Consider the following 16,587-nt stretch of genomic DNA (forward strand, 5'->3'; position numbering starts at 1 on the left):
CATGAACAATGCAGGCCTGTTCATGAAATACTGGGAAGAAAGATACAACCCAGAAAAGGAGAAAATGCTGGACGCTCCAATATGGGTTAGACTGTTCGGGCTCCCAGACGAATTCTGGGACCCTGAAATCTTAGAAGGAATCGGGAATTCAATCGGGGGTTTCGTTAAAATTGCAGAAGTCACAAAAAGAGGTAAATATACTTCATATGCTAGAATCTGTGTCTACATGAATTTGGCAGAACCTCTCCCAGAAAGTATTGAGCTGGAATATCATGATGAAGTCTGGCAACAGCCAATAGACTATGAACATATCCCGTTTAGATGCCGCAAATGCCATGAATACGGCCATCTATATCGGCAATGCCCGCTGAATAAGGAGGAAGAATCAAGAAGAAATCAAGAAGAATATCAGAGAAAATTAGAAAAATCGGAAGAGACTGACAGGGGTTTTCAACAGGTCTCAAGGAGACGAAAACAGAATAAGGAGGGACCGAAATCTCAATCTCAGGAAAAACCCAGCCAGACAATAAGTCAAAACAAGTTTCAAGTGCTGCAGAGCGAGAACGAGGATTATGAAGTAAATCTGGAGGACGACGAAGATCCTGGAAACACACCAATGGACATTGTAAGTGAAGATAAAGGAAAAGGAGCAACTTTAAGAAAAAACATTGAGGTTCAGTCAGAAGGAAAGGAAGAAAATACAGCAATGCAATCACAGATGGATGTGGAAAACCAAGTAGAAAGTGAGGTGGAAGAGGAAAGAATCATGAAGCAGCTAATCCAGGAATGGAAATATCTGGATAGTAGATTCATACCTGAAAAGCAGAAACAGTTATACAAGGAAGCATTCCAGAAGTACAAGGAAAAACAAGGGGAGAACATGAATAAACAGGTAATGACAGGAAATGAACAGGGGAATGGACAGGCGGGAATGGACGGCTCTGGCAAAAATAGTAGAAAGAGAGGTCGGAAAACGATGAGTGAAACTATCCAGACCGTGGGAGAAACGTTGATAAACTCAGGTAAAGTGATACCTCTGTCAGAGGTATTCTTCCCCTCCTACCAAAAGTTCTAAATGATTGTTATTAGCTGGAATATTAGGGGCCTTAATAGCAAGGGTAAACAGAGATATATGAAGGATAAATTGAAAAAAGAGAAACCTAGTATTATGATTTTACAGGAGACTAAAATTACAGTTCAACAGCTTGAAAGTATAATTGATAAAACTAATCTACAATATAAAGTTATGGGGCAAGATGCTATCGGCTCTGCAGGAGGTATTGCAATTTTGTGGAACCCAAACGAGATCATTTTAGAAAGTTGGACCAGCATGAGTAGAGTCCTTACTGGCCTGGGTAGGATTGTAGGAACAAAGGAACAGGTTGTGATCTCAGGGGTTTATGGCCCCCCTTCTCCAGGGGAAAAAGAAAATTTTATAAATAGTATGAAAATCATCCGCAGATTATATCCAGAAGCTGCTTGGATCATAGGAGGTGACTTCAATCTAATAAGATCCTTAGAAGAGAAAAAAGGTGGGATAAGGAAGGTGGACCACTTCATGGACAAGTTCAATGAAATGATAGAGGATTTAAGATTGGTAGACATCCAGACTATTAATGGGGTATGCACCTGGAACAACAGGAGAGGGGGCAAAAATCAAATTGCATCAAGACTTGATCGCTTCCTCGTATCAGAAGCTATCATGAACAAGGATGTTTTCGTCGAAGCAAAGATTATACCATCCCTAGGTTCTGACCATTGGCCGATAAGACTAGAGGTGGATATCAAAAGGAATCGTGGAAAAAGACCTTTCCGATTTGAAGCCTTCTGGTTAAGAGACCCAGGATTCATAAAGAAAGTGGAAGAATGGTGGCTACAGAGTACAGTGCAGGGCAAAGGAAAAATGCATACATTCCAGTTGAAACTGAAAGAGCTAAAAGGGAAAATCAAGAAATGGAATAAGGAGGAATTTGGCAATATTATGGAAGACAAACAAAAACTAGAGGGGGAAATGGAATCTATTCAACAAAAGATGATAATGGAAGGCAGAACAGAGGAAAGCATTAGAGAAGAAGGGGTAATTCTTGGAAAACTAGAAGAAAGGAGAAAGCAGGAAGAAGTCCTCTGGCGGCAAAAATCAAGAATAAAATGGTTAAGGGAGGGGGAAAGGAACACTAAATTCTTTCATCAGGCTATGATCAAACATAGACAGAGCAACAGGATTCTTTCCATCAAAGATAAAAATGGGATTAGAGTGGTTGAGCAAGCTGAGATTGAACAAGTACTGACAGATCACCATAAAGGAATCCTAACTGAACCTCAAGTTGATCGATCGAGAGCAATCCAGGAAATCTGCTCAGCCATTCCCCGTTTAGTCACAGAGGACCAAAATAAGGCATTGATGAGAGCTGTTACCTTAGAAGAGATAGAGGAGACTGTGAAAGCAATGAAGAAAGGTACTGCTCCAGGCCCGGATGGCTTCACAGTTGATTTCTACCAGGCAGGATGGCACTTCCTGGGAAATGAGATCCTTGATCTGGTAGAAGAATCCCGGATGAACCAAAAGGTATGGCCGGCCATCAACTCTACTTTCTATGCTTTAATTCCTAAGGGGGATAATTTAGAAGATGCCAATGGTTTTAGACCCATAGCTCTGTGTAATGTTATCTACAAGATTATTACATCCCTGATAGCTAAGAGATTAAAACCCCTGCTGGACAAGTTAATTTCTGCTGAACAAACAGGTTTTGTTGAAGGTAGACAGATCCTTGATGGTCTGGTAGTAACTCAAGAAGTTATTCACTCTCTTAAGACAAAAAAGCAAAAAGGTATGATGATCAAATTAGACTTGTCGAAGGCTTATGACAGGCTTAACTGGGATTATTTGGAAGAAGTCCTGAGAAGTTTTGGTTTTAGTAGAAGATGGATCAAATGGATTCATAGCTTGATTTCTTCTCCAAATTTCTCTATCCTTGTTAATGGAACCCCCTCGGAAACTTTTAATGCTTCTAGAGGAATTAGACAAGGAGATCCATTATCTCCGTTTCTTTTCATTCTAGCAGCTGAGGGTCTGGGTCGATTTATTAAAAAAGAAAGAGAAGCAAATAGAATCAAAGGTCTTCAGCTCTGGGGAAATAATTTGCCCCTAACTCATCAGCAATTCGTTGATGATATCATGTTATTTGGGGAACCAACTGTCAAAGAAGTAAGACATCTTAAAAGAATTCTGGATCTATTTGCTGAGGCCTCTGGTCTGGAAATAAATAGAGAAAAATCCTGTGTTTTCATTTTTAATACAGTGGAGCAGGTCAAAACCCACCTTATAAGATTATTGGGCTTCAAGAGAGGAGAACTGCCTACGAAATACTTGGGTAATCTATTGGACTTTACCTCCAAAAAAATGAAAAATTGGCAAGGAGTCCTGGATAAGTTGAGAAATAAAGTAGCTAATTGGGCCTTTAGAGTTTTAAATATAGCAGGAAGGATAGTTCTGGCAAAATCAGTCCTTCAAGCTATACCCATTTACCCCTTGTCAATAATGGCTGCCCCTTTAGGAGTATGTGCAAAGATTAGAGAGATCATCAGAACTTTTATATGGGGAGGGACTAATCAGAAGAAAAAATGGGCCCTTGTTTCTTGGAGTCAGTTAACAGAGAGAAAAGAAAAAGGGGGTTTGGGGCTGAGGGACCCTGAAATTCTCAACAGAGTTCTGGGAGCAAAGCTCTGGTGGCGTTGGCTTAGAAAGGGCAATGATCTTTGGAAAGCCATATGGAAAACAAAATACAATATGCCTGACTCCACTGTTGAGATCTTAAGACAGAGAGAAACCCCTAAAGGGTCAACAATATGGGACCTAGCTCGTCAGAACAGAGACTTGGTTGAAAAGCATACCTTTTGGGAGATTCGAGGAGGAGAAGAAGCCAAATTCTGGGAAGATAAGTGGCAACAGAAAGAAAGAATGAGCAGAATTCAGAGGCTTCAACAGATTCGGGATAGAATAGAAGGAGATAGAATTTGTGTCAAGGACTATTGGAAAGCTAATGACCTGGAGGAAAGTTGGAGAATATGGACTGATCCGACAGAATGGGACAGGGAGCTCAGTCAAGACCATCAAGAAGCCTATAGGAAAGAGGTAGAATCCAGAAAAATCAGAGTTCGCACTGGGAAGGATATCCTCAGGTGGGGGAATTCTATGAAAGGCTCCTTCACTACCAAGGAGGCTTATTACTTAACTGATACCCAAACCAGAAGTGAAGAGAATTTAGACTGGAAACTTATATGGGGAAGTAACTGGTGGCCGAAAGTTTCCATATTTATGTGGCTTGCAACCAAAAATAAGATTTTAACCTGGGATCGAATCCAGAAAAAAGGCTTCAATGGCCCTTCGAGGTGCTACCTCTGTAATACTGAGGTGGAGACTAGAAATCACCTTCTGATTAATTGTCCGTTCGCAAAGAAGCTGTGGATGCACACTAAGCGAATATTTGGCAAATCTGAGATAATCCCTAGTGAATTCACTGAAATGGTTTTTCAATGGAACAAGGAAGTTTTTCAATGTAAAGTGGTCAGAAGAGCGTGGAATCTCATCTCAGGGTTTGTACTCTGGATGATTTGGAAGGAGAGGAATCGCAGAGTATTCCAGAACATTTCAAAAGAACCGGAAATAATCTGGGAAAGAGCAGTTAAGTTAATGCGGGAAACAATCCTGATTGAAAAGTGGGATGGGGAGGATTGGAAGGCAAACCAGGTCGAGGAGAGAATCCTGAATAAGTTAAATCTGAAGTTTGAGATGGTCCATCATAAGCAGAACTCCAGACAGGATATGAGGACCCAAAGCCCGGATAAATTCAGCTATCCTAGAGAAAATTTCATTAAATTAAACTTCGATGGGGCCTCGAAGGGGAACCCGGGCGAAGCTGGCTATGGAGGCATTTTCCGAGACAGTAACAAGCAGGTTAGATGGATATTCGCAGACTGGGGTGGAGAAATGACAAACAATGAGGCTGAGTTTTGGGCTCTTCACCAGGGACTGCGAATCGCTGTAAGAAATGGTTACACCAATTTAGAAATTGCTGGTGACTCTCAGATCGCGGTAGAAACGCTGAAGAAGCTCAGTAATGGTCGAGATTGGGAGAAGGTCACAAACAGCTGGCGTACGGCTGGAATTGTCCAGGAAATCGCAGTTCTACTGAAAAGAATTGAATACAAAATAATAAATCATGTTAGAAGAAAAGGAAATCAGGCGGCCGATTTCATGGCAAATTGGGGATGCAGAGGTCGTGGCAACACGGTGGATAAGCAGTGGAAAGCGGTGTGCGAGAACAGGGAGTGGAGGGACCTGGCAGCAATAATTAATGCAGATCATAACCAAGCCACAAGCGGAAACACAAGGATCAATGAGCTGGCGCAATGAGAGGACGTGGAGGTCCCGAACAATGAGCCGAAATCAACCGGAGACGAGAAGAGGTATGATCACAGGACACAGGATAGTACAGTGGCGGCGTATGGGAAGAACGGCCCAGAATCATACCCAAGGTGAAACAATAAATGAACGAGATCTTAGAGGAGGGTGGAACGGTCTGTCAGACCTCTTGACAGCAAGTATCAATCAAGGAATGATGGCCAAAGGAAACATCACCCCGGAAAGTAACCGGCGGCAAATGAATTTCGAGCTAACGGCGTATGGTGAGGACAGAAATTCGATAAATACCCAAATTGGGAAGGAAGCTCAGCCATTGTGTTGTTTCCTAATTTGGAGAGGTGCGGACATTGCTGCTGAGAGACAGAAGGCTTACGGTCACCAGGGATTTCTCTGTAACAGATTCGCGGGCAACATGGAAACAAGGCAGAAAGCCAGGGAGGTTGAGGATCAGTATAACTTAATCGGAGAGAATCAGAGTCGCAAAGGTAAAGGAATTATGAATGAAGACCAACCAAAGGAGATCTGGGAGGTCGAGGACGAATCTGAGGAGGAGCTGCCCCGAGGCGAGGAGATCAAGCGGTCCTTTTCCCAGGACAGGTTAACAGACGACGAGCAGCAGCAGGTGGAAACAGATTACCTTGCCCCGCAGGAGGGGAAGGTTCGTCGGTATGGCATGAGGAAACGTGGGAGAGGCACCGGCAGAGGAGCGGACTCGAGCAGGAAAAGGGGTCGGGGACAGCGTAGGTCAACGAGGGAGGAAGGGAGGAACTCCAGGCAGGATGCGAATCCTGTTAAAAAGGCAAGAAGGACAGTGAATCAGAGATTCCGACGGGCAGAAAGAGCCTATCAGCGCAACACCAACCCAGCAGTTAGAAGAATTATGCAGCACCTAGAGGAGGAGTCTCTCCAGGACCAATCTGAAGGTGAAATGGAGGACTGGGAGTTCCTGCTTCATGATCCAGGACATACTAGGGGAAGAATGTCATTGTTTAAACAGTCTCTGCACATATACTGGGTCATGAAGAGACTGCTGGCAAAGGCTTTAGAGTAAGTTGCTAAGGAGATGGTGGAGATGGCCCAGGGAAACCCTGAAATGCGCAGAGAATTAAGTTTCATCCGCATGACTATGGAGAGGCAAGAGGAAAAGATGGACGCAATTCATCAGCTGCTGAAGGGAGACCAACCAGACGCAGAGAAAGGAGCAAATCAGCAACCAGCAATGGACAATGTCTGATATGAGATATGTTTAGGAAAACTCATAGCCTTTCTAGCTTCAGTTTTTTGCATGATATAGATAGAGATATATATTTCCTGCAGACCAGTAGTATTAGAAAATCTCAAGACTGCCTTGTCTATTTGGCTAAGATTATAAGGCTCTGGGCCTTTTACTTTTGGGCGGCAATCAAAAACTATAGATGGACTAATTACCCGGTTTCCCCATGTGGGTGGGTCTTCAAAAATTTTGCTATGATGTAAGGTTTTATTTTCTATACAGTAATATAAAGGGTTCCACCTCAGCTTACAAAAAAAAAAATCATAAGGGTCAGCTAAAAATTATACTAATTTTACCTTAATAATATTAATATTAATAATATAATTATTAATATTTAATAATACTAATAGTATAAGAACCAAATAAACCTAGCATGATAATATGACTATTAATATTATTAATATCATTAAATTTAATTTAATAAAATTATTATTAATATTATTAAACTTTATTATTAAAATATTAGATTTATTTAGTTAAAACGTTTTAGTAACTACTTCAAAATAAACATTAAATTAACCCTATGAATATTGAAATTAATTGGATTAAAAATTGATGAAAGTTATTTAATGGAACCTATATTAATGAAATTAATTGGATTAAAAATTGATGAAAGTTATTTAATGGAACCTATATTAATGAAATTAATGATGTCACTATTAATTATTGTTATATTTTTTTATTTCATTTTTATTTTATTTTAATATTATATTGTAGTTATTTATGGTGTGACCATTCTTCTTTCATGAAGATTATGGTCTAAGACAATGATACTACTTCCTATGAATTATAACTTTTCATATATAAGGAAAAGGCATGTTACATGGAGATAAGATAATGGTTATTGATATGTTGTTGCTATAACTGCTGGGTGATGTTTGAAATCATTACATATTTGGTCACAAGTTGATGTTGATGAAGATTGATGTTACATTGTCCCGTCTTACCTCATAATGATGATGTTCATGTTGCAGGATCCTATATGGTGTATGATATTTGATGATAACTGTTAGAGTCGGTCTAGTAGCCCTCTATCAGCGATCAAAGCTCTTTGCATTTGCATAAGTAGGTGTCTCATCAGTGTCATCTCATTGCATTCCATTAGGCATGCCAAACCCTGATGGAGGAGCTGGTGTCTTTATTCCCCTCTTGGCACTGCTGGATCAAGTTGTTTCAGTCAATAAACTCTTTCAAGGTTACTTGTCTTGTCTTGAGGTCAAAAGTCCTAGGTCTAGGGTTTAGGTCCAATTTGTCTTTGAGGTCATGTCTTTAAAAGTCAATAAATGCCCAGCAAGCCAGAGGGATAACTATCAAAGTTTTTCTTCAAAAGATTTCATCTTGTACAGCTAAATTTTTACCTTGGATTTAAAAACCATGTTTTTAAAGACAAGGTCATTTTCTCATTTTTGTAAAAAGTTGTAAAAATTCAAAATCCTTTGAAAGTCAGCATACAACCCTGGTACTCTTTGCCAAGATTCCTCAGAAGCCATCCCTGCAGAAATTTTCAAGAAAAAGCATCAGTTCAACCAATTTCAGGACAAAAGGAAACCATAAAGTCAGCAGCATTTAAATTTTGAAAAAGTGTCAAATTAAAAACATTAGAAAGAGGGTTTGAGGGGAAATTAATTTGAATCAAGCCTATAAAGCCCCTTTCTCCCTCCATTTGATCATCATTTGCCTCAAAGCAATAGTGAAAAATGATTTGGAGAGAAATTGGGTGAAATTGTAGACAGAGCCCGCGCGCGACCTGTCAAGACCAGCTCGCGACGTGTTGGGCAGGTGCGACGTGTCAGGGGGGTCTTAGCAGTTAGGAAAATACACTGGCACGACGTGTTGGGTGCGCACGACCTGTCAAGACCAGCTCGCGACGTGTTGGGAATTCATCCACAAAAAATCACCTGTAAACTGCCAAACGACCCCAAAATTCTTCAAGATTGCAGGTAGGCCTCTGATCATCAAAGTATTTTGCTTGATAAAGAAAAATGAGCATGGGAAATGTGTTTTAATGCCATCAAGTTGAAATGAGAGGTTCATGTATATTTGCTTTAAAAATGTCAAAATGCAAGTAGAGATAGGGTTTTGTTTTGCTGCTCTCAAGGTCATCCCTTGCACTCCCATTTTTTCCCCCACATCCCAACCATCTCCCTTATCATTTTTACCTAATCTCCCTACCAAAAAATATCAAAGGCCCAACACCCTACCCATATCCCTAAAATCCAATAATATAACCTTAAACCCTACTTCCCATAAAATCTTTGCAAATGATAATGGTATGATGTTGTATATGTCATGATTCCTTCCCTTAATTCCCTTTTTCATGTATTTTCCCTAATTCCCCTTAGAAGTCTCCCCTCCCTAACATCTCCCTTGTGTTATTTGTCCCCTTGAAGCAGCATTTCAAACAGGGAAAAACAGCAAGTCATTTGAGCAGAAGCAGCAGTACATTTCAGCCACTTTGCTCTTGAAACCATGTCAGAAACCAAAACCGACTATGAGCAAAGTGATGACCGTGAGTCAACACCAGAAGTTGAGGTACAAAGGAGGCCTCACAGGGGTGGTAAGAGTGGTCACCATGTGAGAGAGGAGCCCACCTCTTTGACCTATTTGCAGGCTTGTCCACTTGCAGTCACATGTTTCCGCTACCTCTCATGTTATGAATTTTGCGAGAGGATTTCTCAAATTCAGCACCATAGGGAATTGGTCTGCTTGTTTGTTTTGCATCTGCATGATGGGCATGTAAATCTTGCAGGGGTGGATTTTATATTGTCATCTGAAATTATTTCTCAAGAAACAGGGATACCCAATGTGGGAGAAGAGTGGAACAAGCGCAAACTATTGGACAGATTTCAGTATGAGCCCTACATTAAACCTGCCTACATGAGGTACATAACTGGTATGTTTCCCTTCAGATTTTTAAGGGATGAGTATGCTCCCTTGATGAGGCTCATCATGCGCTATTTCACCTGTGAGGGCAGATTTTCATATTTGTATTCGTACCATATTCGCTTGTTGATGCATTTCACACGGGTACGGATGATGAACATACCATTTTTCATGTGCCGGAATATTGAGAAGATGGTGCCCTTGGTGCAGAGAAAGAGCCCAGCACAGCAACACAAGAGTGTCTATCATTATGGTTTGATCCAGCTTGTGGTCATACATCAGTTGGCTCAGCAGGGTATCACATGGGAGGATTTTATCTCTCGAGATTTTTTCACAGCATCAGCATCATCACCCCCCGAGGTTGTTCATGAGGAGGGAGGGCCTTCACAACAGCATGATATTCCTGAGACCAGACATGTCGGCTCCCCTCTATTGGTCACATATCAGAGAGGCCACAGGGCCTTATTTGCATCAGCTAGGCGAGTATTATCTCCACACCAGGTGGAAGGGGTCTCGCCTTCTTCATCAGCACCACGAGTGTTATCTCCACACCAAGTGGAAGGGGCCTCGTCTCCAACAGCAGCACAGGTACCAGAGAGAGGCAAGCAGCCCAAGATTGATGAGGGGCCATCAGGTGTTCCAGGCATAGAGGTTGTTGACCTTGATATCAGTTCTCCTAGCTTAGAGTCAAAGGAGATCATTCAGCACCTAAGGGCTGAAAATGACTCATTGCAGCAAAGACTGGAAATGGAAAATTGGACAATCACCTACTTAGAGCAGCGCAACAAGCAACTTGAGGAGGAGCACACTCTTGATGAGTAGCGGAGGATCCATGAAGACCGCAACTTGGCTCGTAAGAGACCCGGTGATTTGGTACCCGTTGAGCGAGAGGCTATGCTTCTCCAGGTCAATGCTCATTTGGAGAGGTTGCTGGCCAAGGCCAACAAAGATAAGGACTTGCTCCAGAACATGAAGAACCACTATTGGGCCCGAATGCACGTATGCAAAGCAAGAATGAAGGTGCTCCAAAGACGATTGGCCAAAGCACTAAAATGACGGAAAAGGCCCGATCCCCTCCACATCTTGGCTGAGGCTTCCTTGAAGGAGCATGATACTAAATGAATTAACTTTAGCACAAATTTCAAAAAAAATTGAGCATTTTTGGTCACTTGTGAATATTTTGGCAAAAAACAGGTTTTCTCCACCAACACGTCGCGCGCCGCGCGCGACCTTTTCGATGGGCAACTCCATTTCGGGAAAACTCAGCATTTTTGGATTTGTCATGCAAAGATACACCTGCTCAGCAATTACCAAGAGATTTCATCAAATTTTGAGCCTCTAGAAGGTCAAAAAACAAGCAAAAAATGACTTTCTGCCACCTTTTTGACACACAGGAAGCAGTTTTGGGAGATTGCAATTTTGGAGGGGCAAATGGCCACCAAATTCAGAAATTCCACTTGGGTTGGAAAGTAGACATCTAGAACTTTCCAACAAGCCCACTTTTGCCTCATTTGGACACCTGGAAGTGCCTCAAAAACAGCTCCAAAGGCGCGCGACGTGTTCAGGATCAGGGCGCGACGTATTGGGCAGTTTTCACATAAATTCACCTACAGCTCAGCAAAACGCAGTTTTGACTAGGTTTGACTTTTTGGAGTGGATTTTGATCCTCCTTGTTGTAAATGATGTAATTTTATGATACTTTGACACTCATTTATCTCTTCTAGAAGACTCATTCATGAGATAGGCAAAAATTTAATGAATGAATTGGTTTCCTAGCTTATAGAGGCAAGTTGTTTTTACTGCCTAGTTTTCAGTGCTCAGTTTAGAATTGGTTGAAACAGCTCCTAGGATAGTGATCTCGACCCCTAGAGGCAAGGAAAGATGTTAGATTGCCTATATTATGTACTTTCTTGGTCATTTTCATGGTTGGACTCTTGAGGGAGAAAGCTCTATTGTATTACTCATTGTATCTCTGCAATTTTGGCAAAGGAAGAAAGACCAGGGTTTTGCAGTCCTTTTTGGGATTCCTGTGGTTACATGTATTGATGGTGTGTTTCTCTTTGTACTTGTAAGTTTGTTATGTGAATCATCTCCTTACTTTTCCTTCTGCAAATTAGGCAAATGAAGTGTTAAAGTAGAATTCATGATTGCCATGCTCTGCTTTTAAGTTTGCTTAGTATTTATGTTTTCATCTGTCTAAAGAGAACTCTTGAAGGTTTCTTGCTCTCTTTAGCCCCTCACCGGTCATTCCTATCCATTCACTTAATTCAAAGGCATCAATACAGTCTCCTACCTTGCCCCAAAGAATCCCCTGCAAAAACTGTGTCCAATCCCCACACCCAAAATTGCCTTTCCCCGATTTTCCACCAAAATCCTAAAACTTCCCAATTCAAACTTTTTATCAGTTTACTAGCCTAAAATCAGTGTTTCCTTATTGGTTATCTCGCCCGTTGAAGATCTTTACCGAGATAGACCGGAGAGAGCCCTCTCCTGCCCCGTAGGGCTAGCTACGAGGCTAAGTGGTTTGATGTTGCCTTGGAGTTTACCTTTCTCAGCCTGAGGTGAAATTTCAAGCGCTAACAATAACTATCATGGCCTTGTTACCTCACTATTGAGGTCTTTGGTGTTGATTATAAATTTCATAATTGTTTCTTGATGCAAAGGTCGTGTAAACACCCATGATGTAAACATTATAATATTTAGTTATGTTTGGGCTATTGAAGTCAAGTCAATTATGTATGTAGTCCCAATATTTTTGGTGTTTGATGTAATGATTACATCACAATATGTAACCCCATTGTGTTGGGTGATTAATGAAAACATGAGTCCTTGGTTGAGTCATAGAGTCATGTATTTCAAAAGATTCAAAACATGCTCAGGGGGAGCATGATTAGTGTACATTATCCACATTCAATAGATGAGATCTACTATTCCCAACTCTATAAAGGAAGAAATAAGTCTTCATTCAGCATTGGGTAGCCCTTTGCCCTTGATGTCAAAGGGGGGGAGAAGCTTGGTGTTTGGAGAATGATTGGGAGAGAAGCTGGGTATATCTACATATGTGTTTACAAATATCTACAGGTGGTGGTGACCAAACACCAAAATAGTCCATCAATTCCAAAGGGGGAGATTGTTGGAATTATGAAAAATGTGTTGTGATTGATGGAAACCTACTTGAAAAAAATGTCAACATGATGGTAGTAAGATGAGTATACAAGCCAGTAAAAATTTGACAGAGAGATTAAACAAAGAAAAATCAGTTCAGAGACAAAGGAATGATGAAGGTAAAGTTTGAGGAAGTATACACGGTTTCTATGAATAAAAGTCACGTACATACGTAGGAATTGTGAAGAAAAGTCGTGTATAGTTTTGGCACCATGGTATTCTAAATACTGGGGGTATTTACCATGGTATTGGTCCATAGTAATGAGCGCGACAATGGATATTTCATCCCGCCAAAGAATACCATCGACACTACTAAGGGTTTGACTCAAGGTATTGGTTAAGGCCTAAGCTATATAAGGAGATGGATATCAAAGTGTTAAGTGTGCAAGTTTTGTATTTTTTATGAATGATTCTTTGTATTTTCTATGACTAATTCGATATGAAACAGGTGTGCACCAAGGATCAAAGAAAACTCACATATCTAAAAATCTAAAGTATGGTATCATATGTACTTGCTTTTTTTTCTTATTGAAAATATCTAACAATGATAGATATGTGGTGTTAATGATATTCCGAGATGAATTTGAGACAGTAAGGGTTGCGAAGTATATTTTGTGGTGCAGTGAGAGCATGACTCAGTGATTTCATATTAATACATTGGATTTCTTCTGAGAGATACATACACATATCCTCTTCTAACTTGTCGTGTATATATTATGCAGTATGGACATATTTGTATATGGGTTCTATTCATAAAAAACACGTACATACGTGGAATTTCTTTATAAAAGGCATGTACATATGCTAGGGTTTTACAGTAAGAGTTGCATATGGTCTTTAATCAATTATTTTATGCTTTCTATTGTTTGTTGATGATGTCTCTCTTATATTAATATATGTTTGAAAGTACTAGTTGGGTTTTGATTTGTGATGATGCTACTATATTTGGCTCAGTGATTTATGTTAGCTTCAGTATCTGTTTAGGTGATTGATTCAGTGGTAAAATGACTGAGATTTTTTTATCAATACTCTGAGATCTGTACGCGGGTATTCTTCAGGAGAAACGGATACATACGTAGGTACGATTAAGAACAGTAGCATATACAATCTTATGCATGTTTGATCAGGGTTTGTAGTGACAATAGTTGCTTTTTGTGTTTGGAAATTGGGGTTTGTTAAATTGATGAATGGCTATGCATCAGTGTGATGTGTATGTATCTAGTTTGATCTAGTTGTATAGGTTACATTAGAAGACTTGATGATTCAATATTTGAGTATTTGATTTCAGAGTTGTTGGGAATGGATCTGTTAGGTCCCTATACTACTAGTGTAACCCCTTATTGTTATTAGTGAAACCCCCTTATTATATTGTTGTTCCCATGTAGTCCCCATATTGTTATTATTGTGCCCCATAGAAGCCCACTATTGTTATTATTGTGCCCTTACATTATTATTGTTATGTTGGCTCTAATTATATTATGACCCCTTAGACTCCTATATATAGAAAGGAGGTCTTGTCATTTGTATCATCCAAGAATTTTTCATTTGTGTAATGTAAATGAGGTTGCCCCCTCGAAGATGCTGATTTCTAAGGCGTTGATCTATCTTTTCTATCTTTTTGTGAGCTAGTTTCATAACATTTGGTATCAGAGGTTTGGATTCTAGGGTTTAGCTGCTCCAAACAGGTCTTCGTGACATTTTCGCTATAATTTTTTTCTGCGACATTTCAAAATATTAAAAAAAAAACCATTTGAGACGAAATCATTCTGAACCTCAGGTCCGAATTTCAGATCTTGTCTCGCTATATTTTCGGAGATTTTATATGAGGAAGTTAGGGTTTTTGCAAGCTCCAAAATTCAATCTCAAACAGGTAATCGTGGAATTTTCGCTATAATTTGTTTTCCACGAAGGTTCAGACTCTAAAATTAAAACCCATTTGAGAAGAAATCGTGGGGAAGATCGAGCCCAAATTTCAGATCTTGTTTCTCTATATTTTCGAAGATACAGTCCAAGACATTTAGGGTTTCCGCAGGCTCCCAAATTACATCCCAAACAAGTGACCTGGGGAGAATCATCATAACTGTCTCTCTTAGCATCATATTGAAATTTCATAAGAAGTTACAAAAAGAGGATGGACGGTAGTTTTCTGTGTATCTTTTTTAGATCTGAAGGTTGAAATGGTGACACGTGGAACTTCATACAAGTTCGCTCTTCTAAAAAGGTATATAATCAGGTCGCCTTTGGAGATTGTGCATAACTCTTTCTTGGAGAATCCAATTTCGATCAAACTGGTGCCATTGGAAAGAGGGTGCCAAGGGCTACTGCAAATTATAAGTTTAGAACTGGGAGATCTGAAATTTCAGAGTTATATTCGTTTCAATATCGAGCTCCTAAAATCAAGAAAAAGCAATATGAGGAAGTTTGATGGCAAGGATCCGGTAAATTGGATACTACAGATGGAGCAATATTTTGATCTACATGAGGTGCAACTGTTACAAAAGGTACATATTGTATCTTTATATTTAGAACTGAATCAATTTTTATGGTATGAAGGACTTTGTTCTCGTAAACCACTTGTCACGTGGTCGATTTTCACGGACGAAATGATAGCACATTATGAGGATACAAAGAGAAACACCTTCTTTAGCTAATTGATAAATCTCAAACAAAAGGGTTCAATGGCAGAGAACATTGAGGAATTTCAAAAATTGAATATAAAGGTAAATGATATTCCACAGAAGCAAAGGATTGATGTCTTCATAGGGACTTTAAAGGATAACATTCAACATGAGGTTCGTCTTTGGGAACCTGATTCATTGGAGAAGGCATTTAGGTTAGCATGAAAAATTGAAAGTAGAATTATGGAAACAAGGAATCCCACCACTCACAACTATAAATATGGAATTGATTTTTCTCCTAGCCTTCCACAACCTATAAGGTTTACACCACAACAATTGGAAGAAAAAAGAGAAAAAGGGATTTGTTACATTTGTGATAGGAAATACACTAAAGGTCATAAGTGTGTTGAGAAGAAATTATTTTACATAGATTGTGAAGAGGAGGAAGAAAAGGATCAAGAAACATCAAAAAAAGAGGATATACACTAGGTACCAACCCCAAAGAAACAAGAAATGAATCCGACCATATCTTGTAAAGAATTGGGAAGAATTACCACTCAAACTCTCAAGATAGAAGGACATATAAAGAAGAAAAAGGTTCAAGAAGTGAAAGATCACATCAAGAAAGAAGAAATGAATCCGACCATATCTTGTAATGCATTGATCAGAATTACCACTCCTCAAACTATCAAGATAGAAGGACATATCAAGAAGAAAAAGGTAAGAGTTTTGATTGATTCGGGCAGTACCCATAATTTTATTCATTGTAAGATAGCCAAGGAATCGAATTGCTTCCTATATCTAGCACCAGAGTGCCAAGTGATGGTTGCAAGTGGAGGAACCATAAATTGCTCTGTAAAGTGCCATAATATCAAGTTATCCATGGGAGGATATGTATTTAATAGCTCAATGATTTCCATTCCAATGGGTGGTGCTAGTGTTGTACTAGAAGTCCATTGGCTACAATCCTTGCGTACAATAGCTTTTAATTTTCAAGAAATTTTCATGAAATTTTCTTCGGAAGGAAAGGAAGTTGAATTAAGGGGTATCATAGGGAAACATGGAAATATAATCAGCTCTAACGGAATGAAAAAGCTTCTAAAGAAAAAAAAATGAGGTGTAATTGCACAATTGTGTTCGTAAGAGGTTCCCACATCGAAATCATTTATTTCTCCAGATCTCCAAAAAGTCTTGGATAATCATTCCAAGGTATTTGATACTCCCAA

Source organism: Pinus tabuliformis, chromosome 1_1, assembly GCF_031772625.1.
Source record: "Pinus tabuliformis cultivar Carrire ecotype Pingquan chromosome 1_1, CPIR1, whole genome shotgun sequence".
NCBI lineage: Eukaryota > Viridiplantae > Streptophyta > Pinopsida > Pinales > Pinaceae > Pinus > Pinus tabuliformis.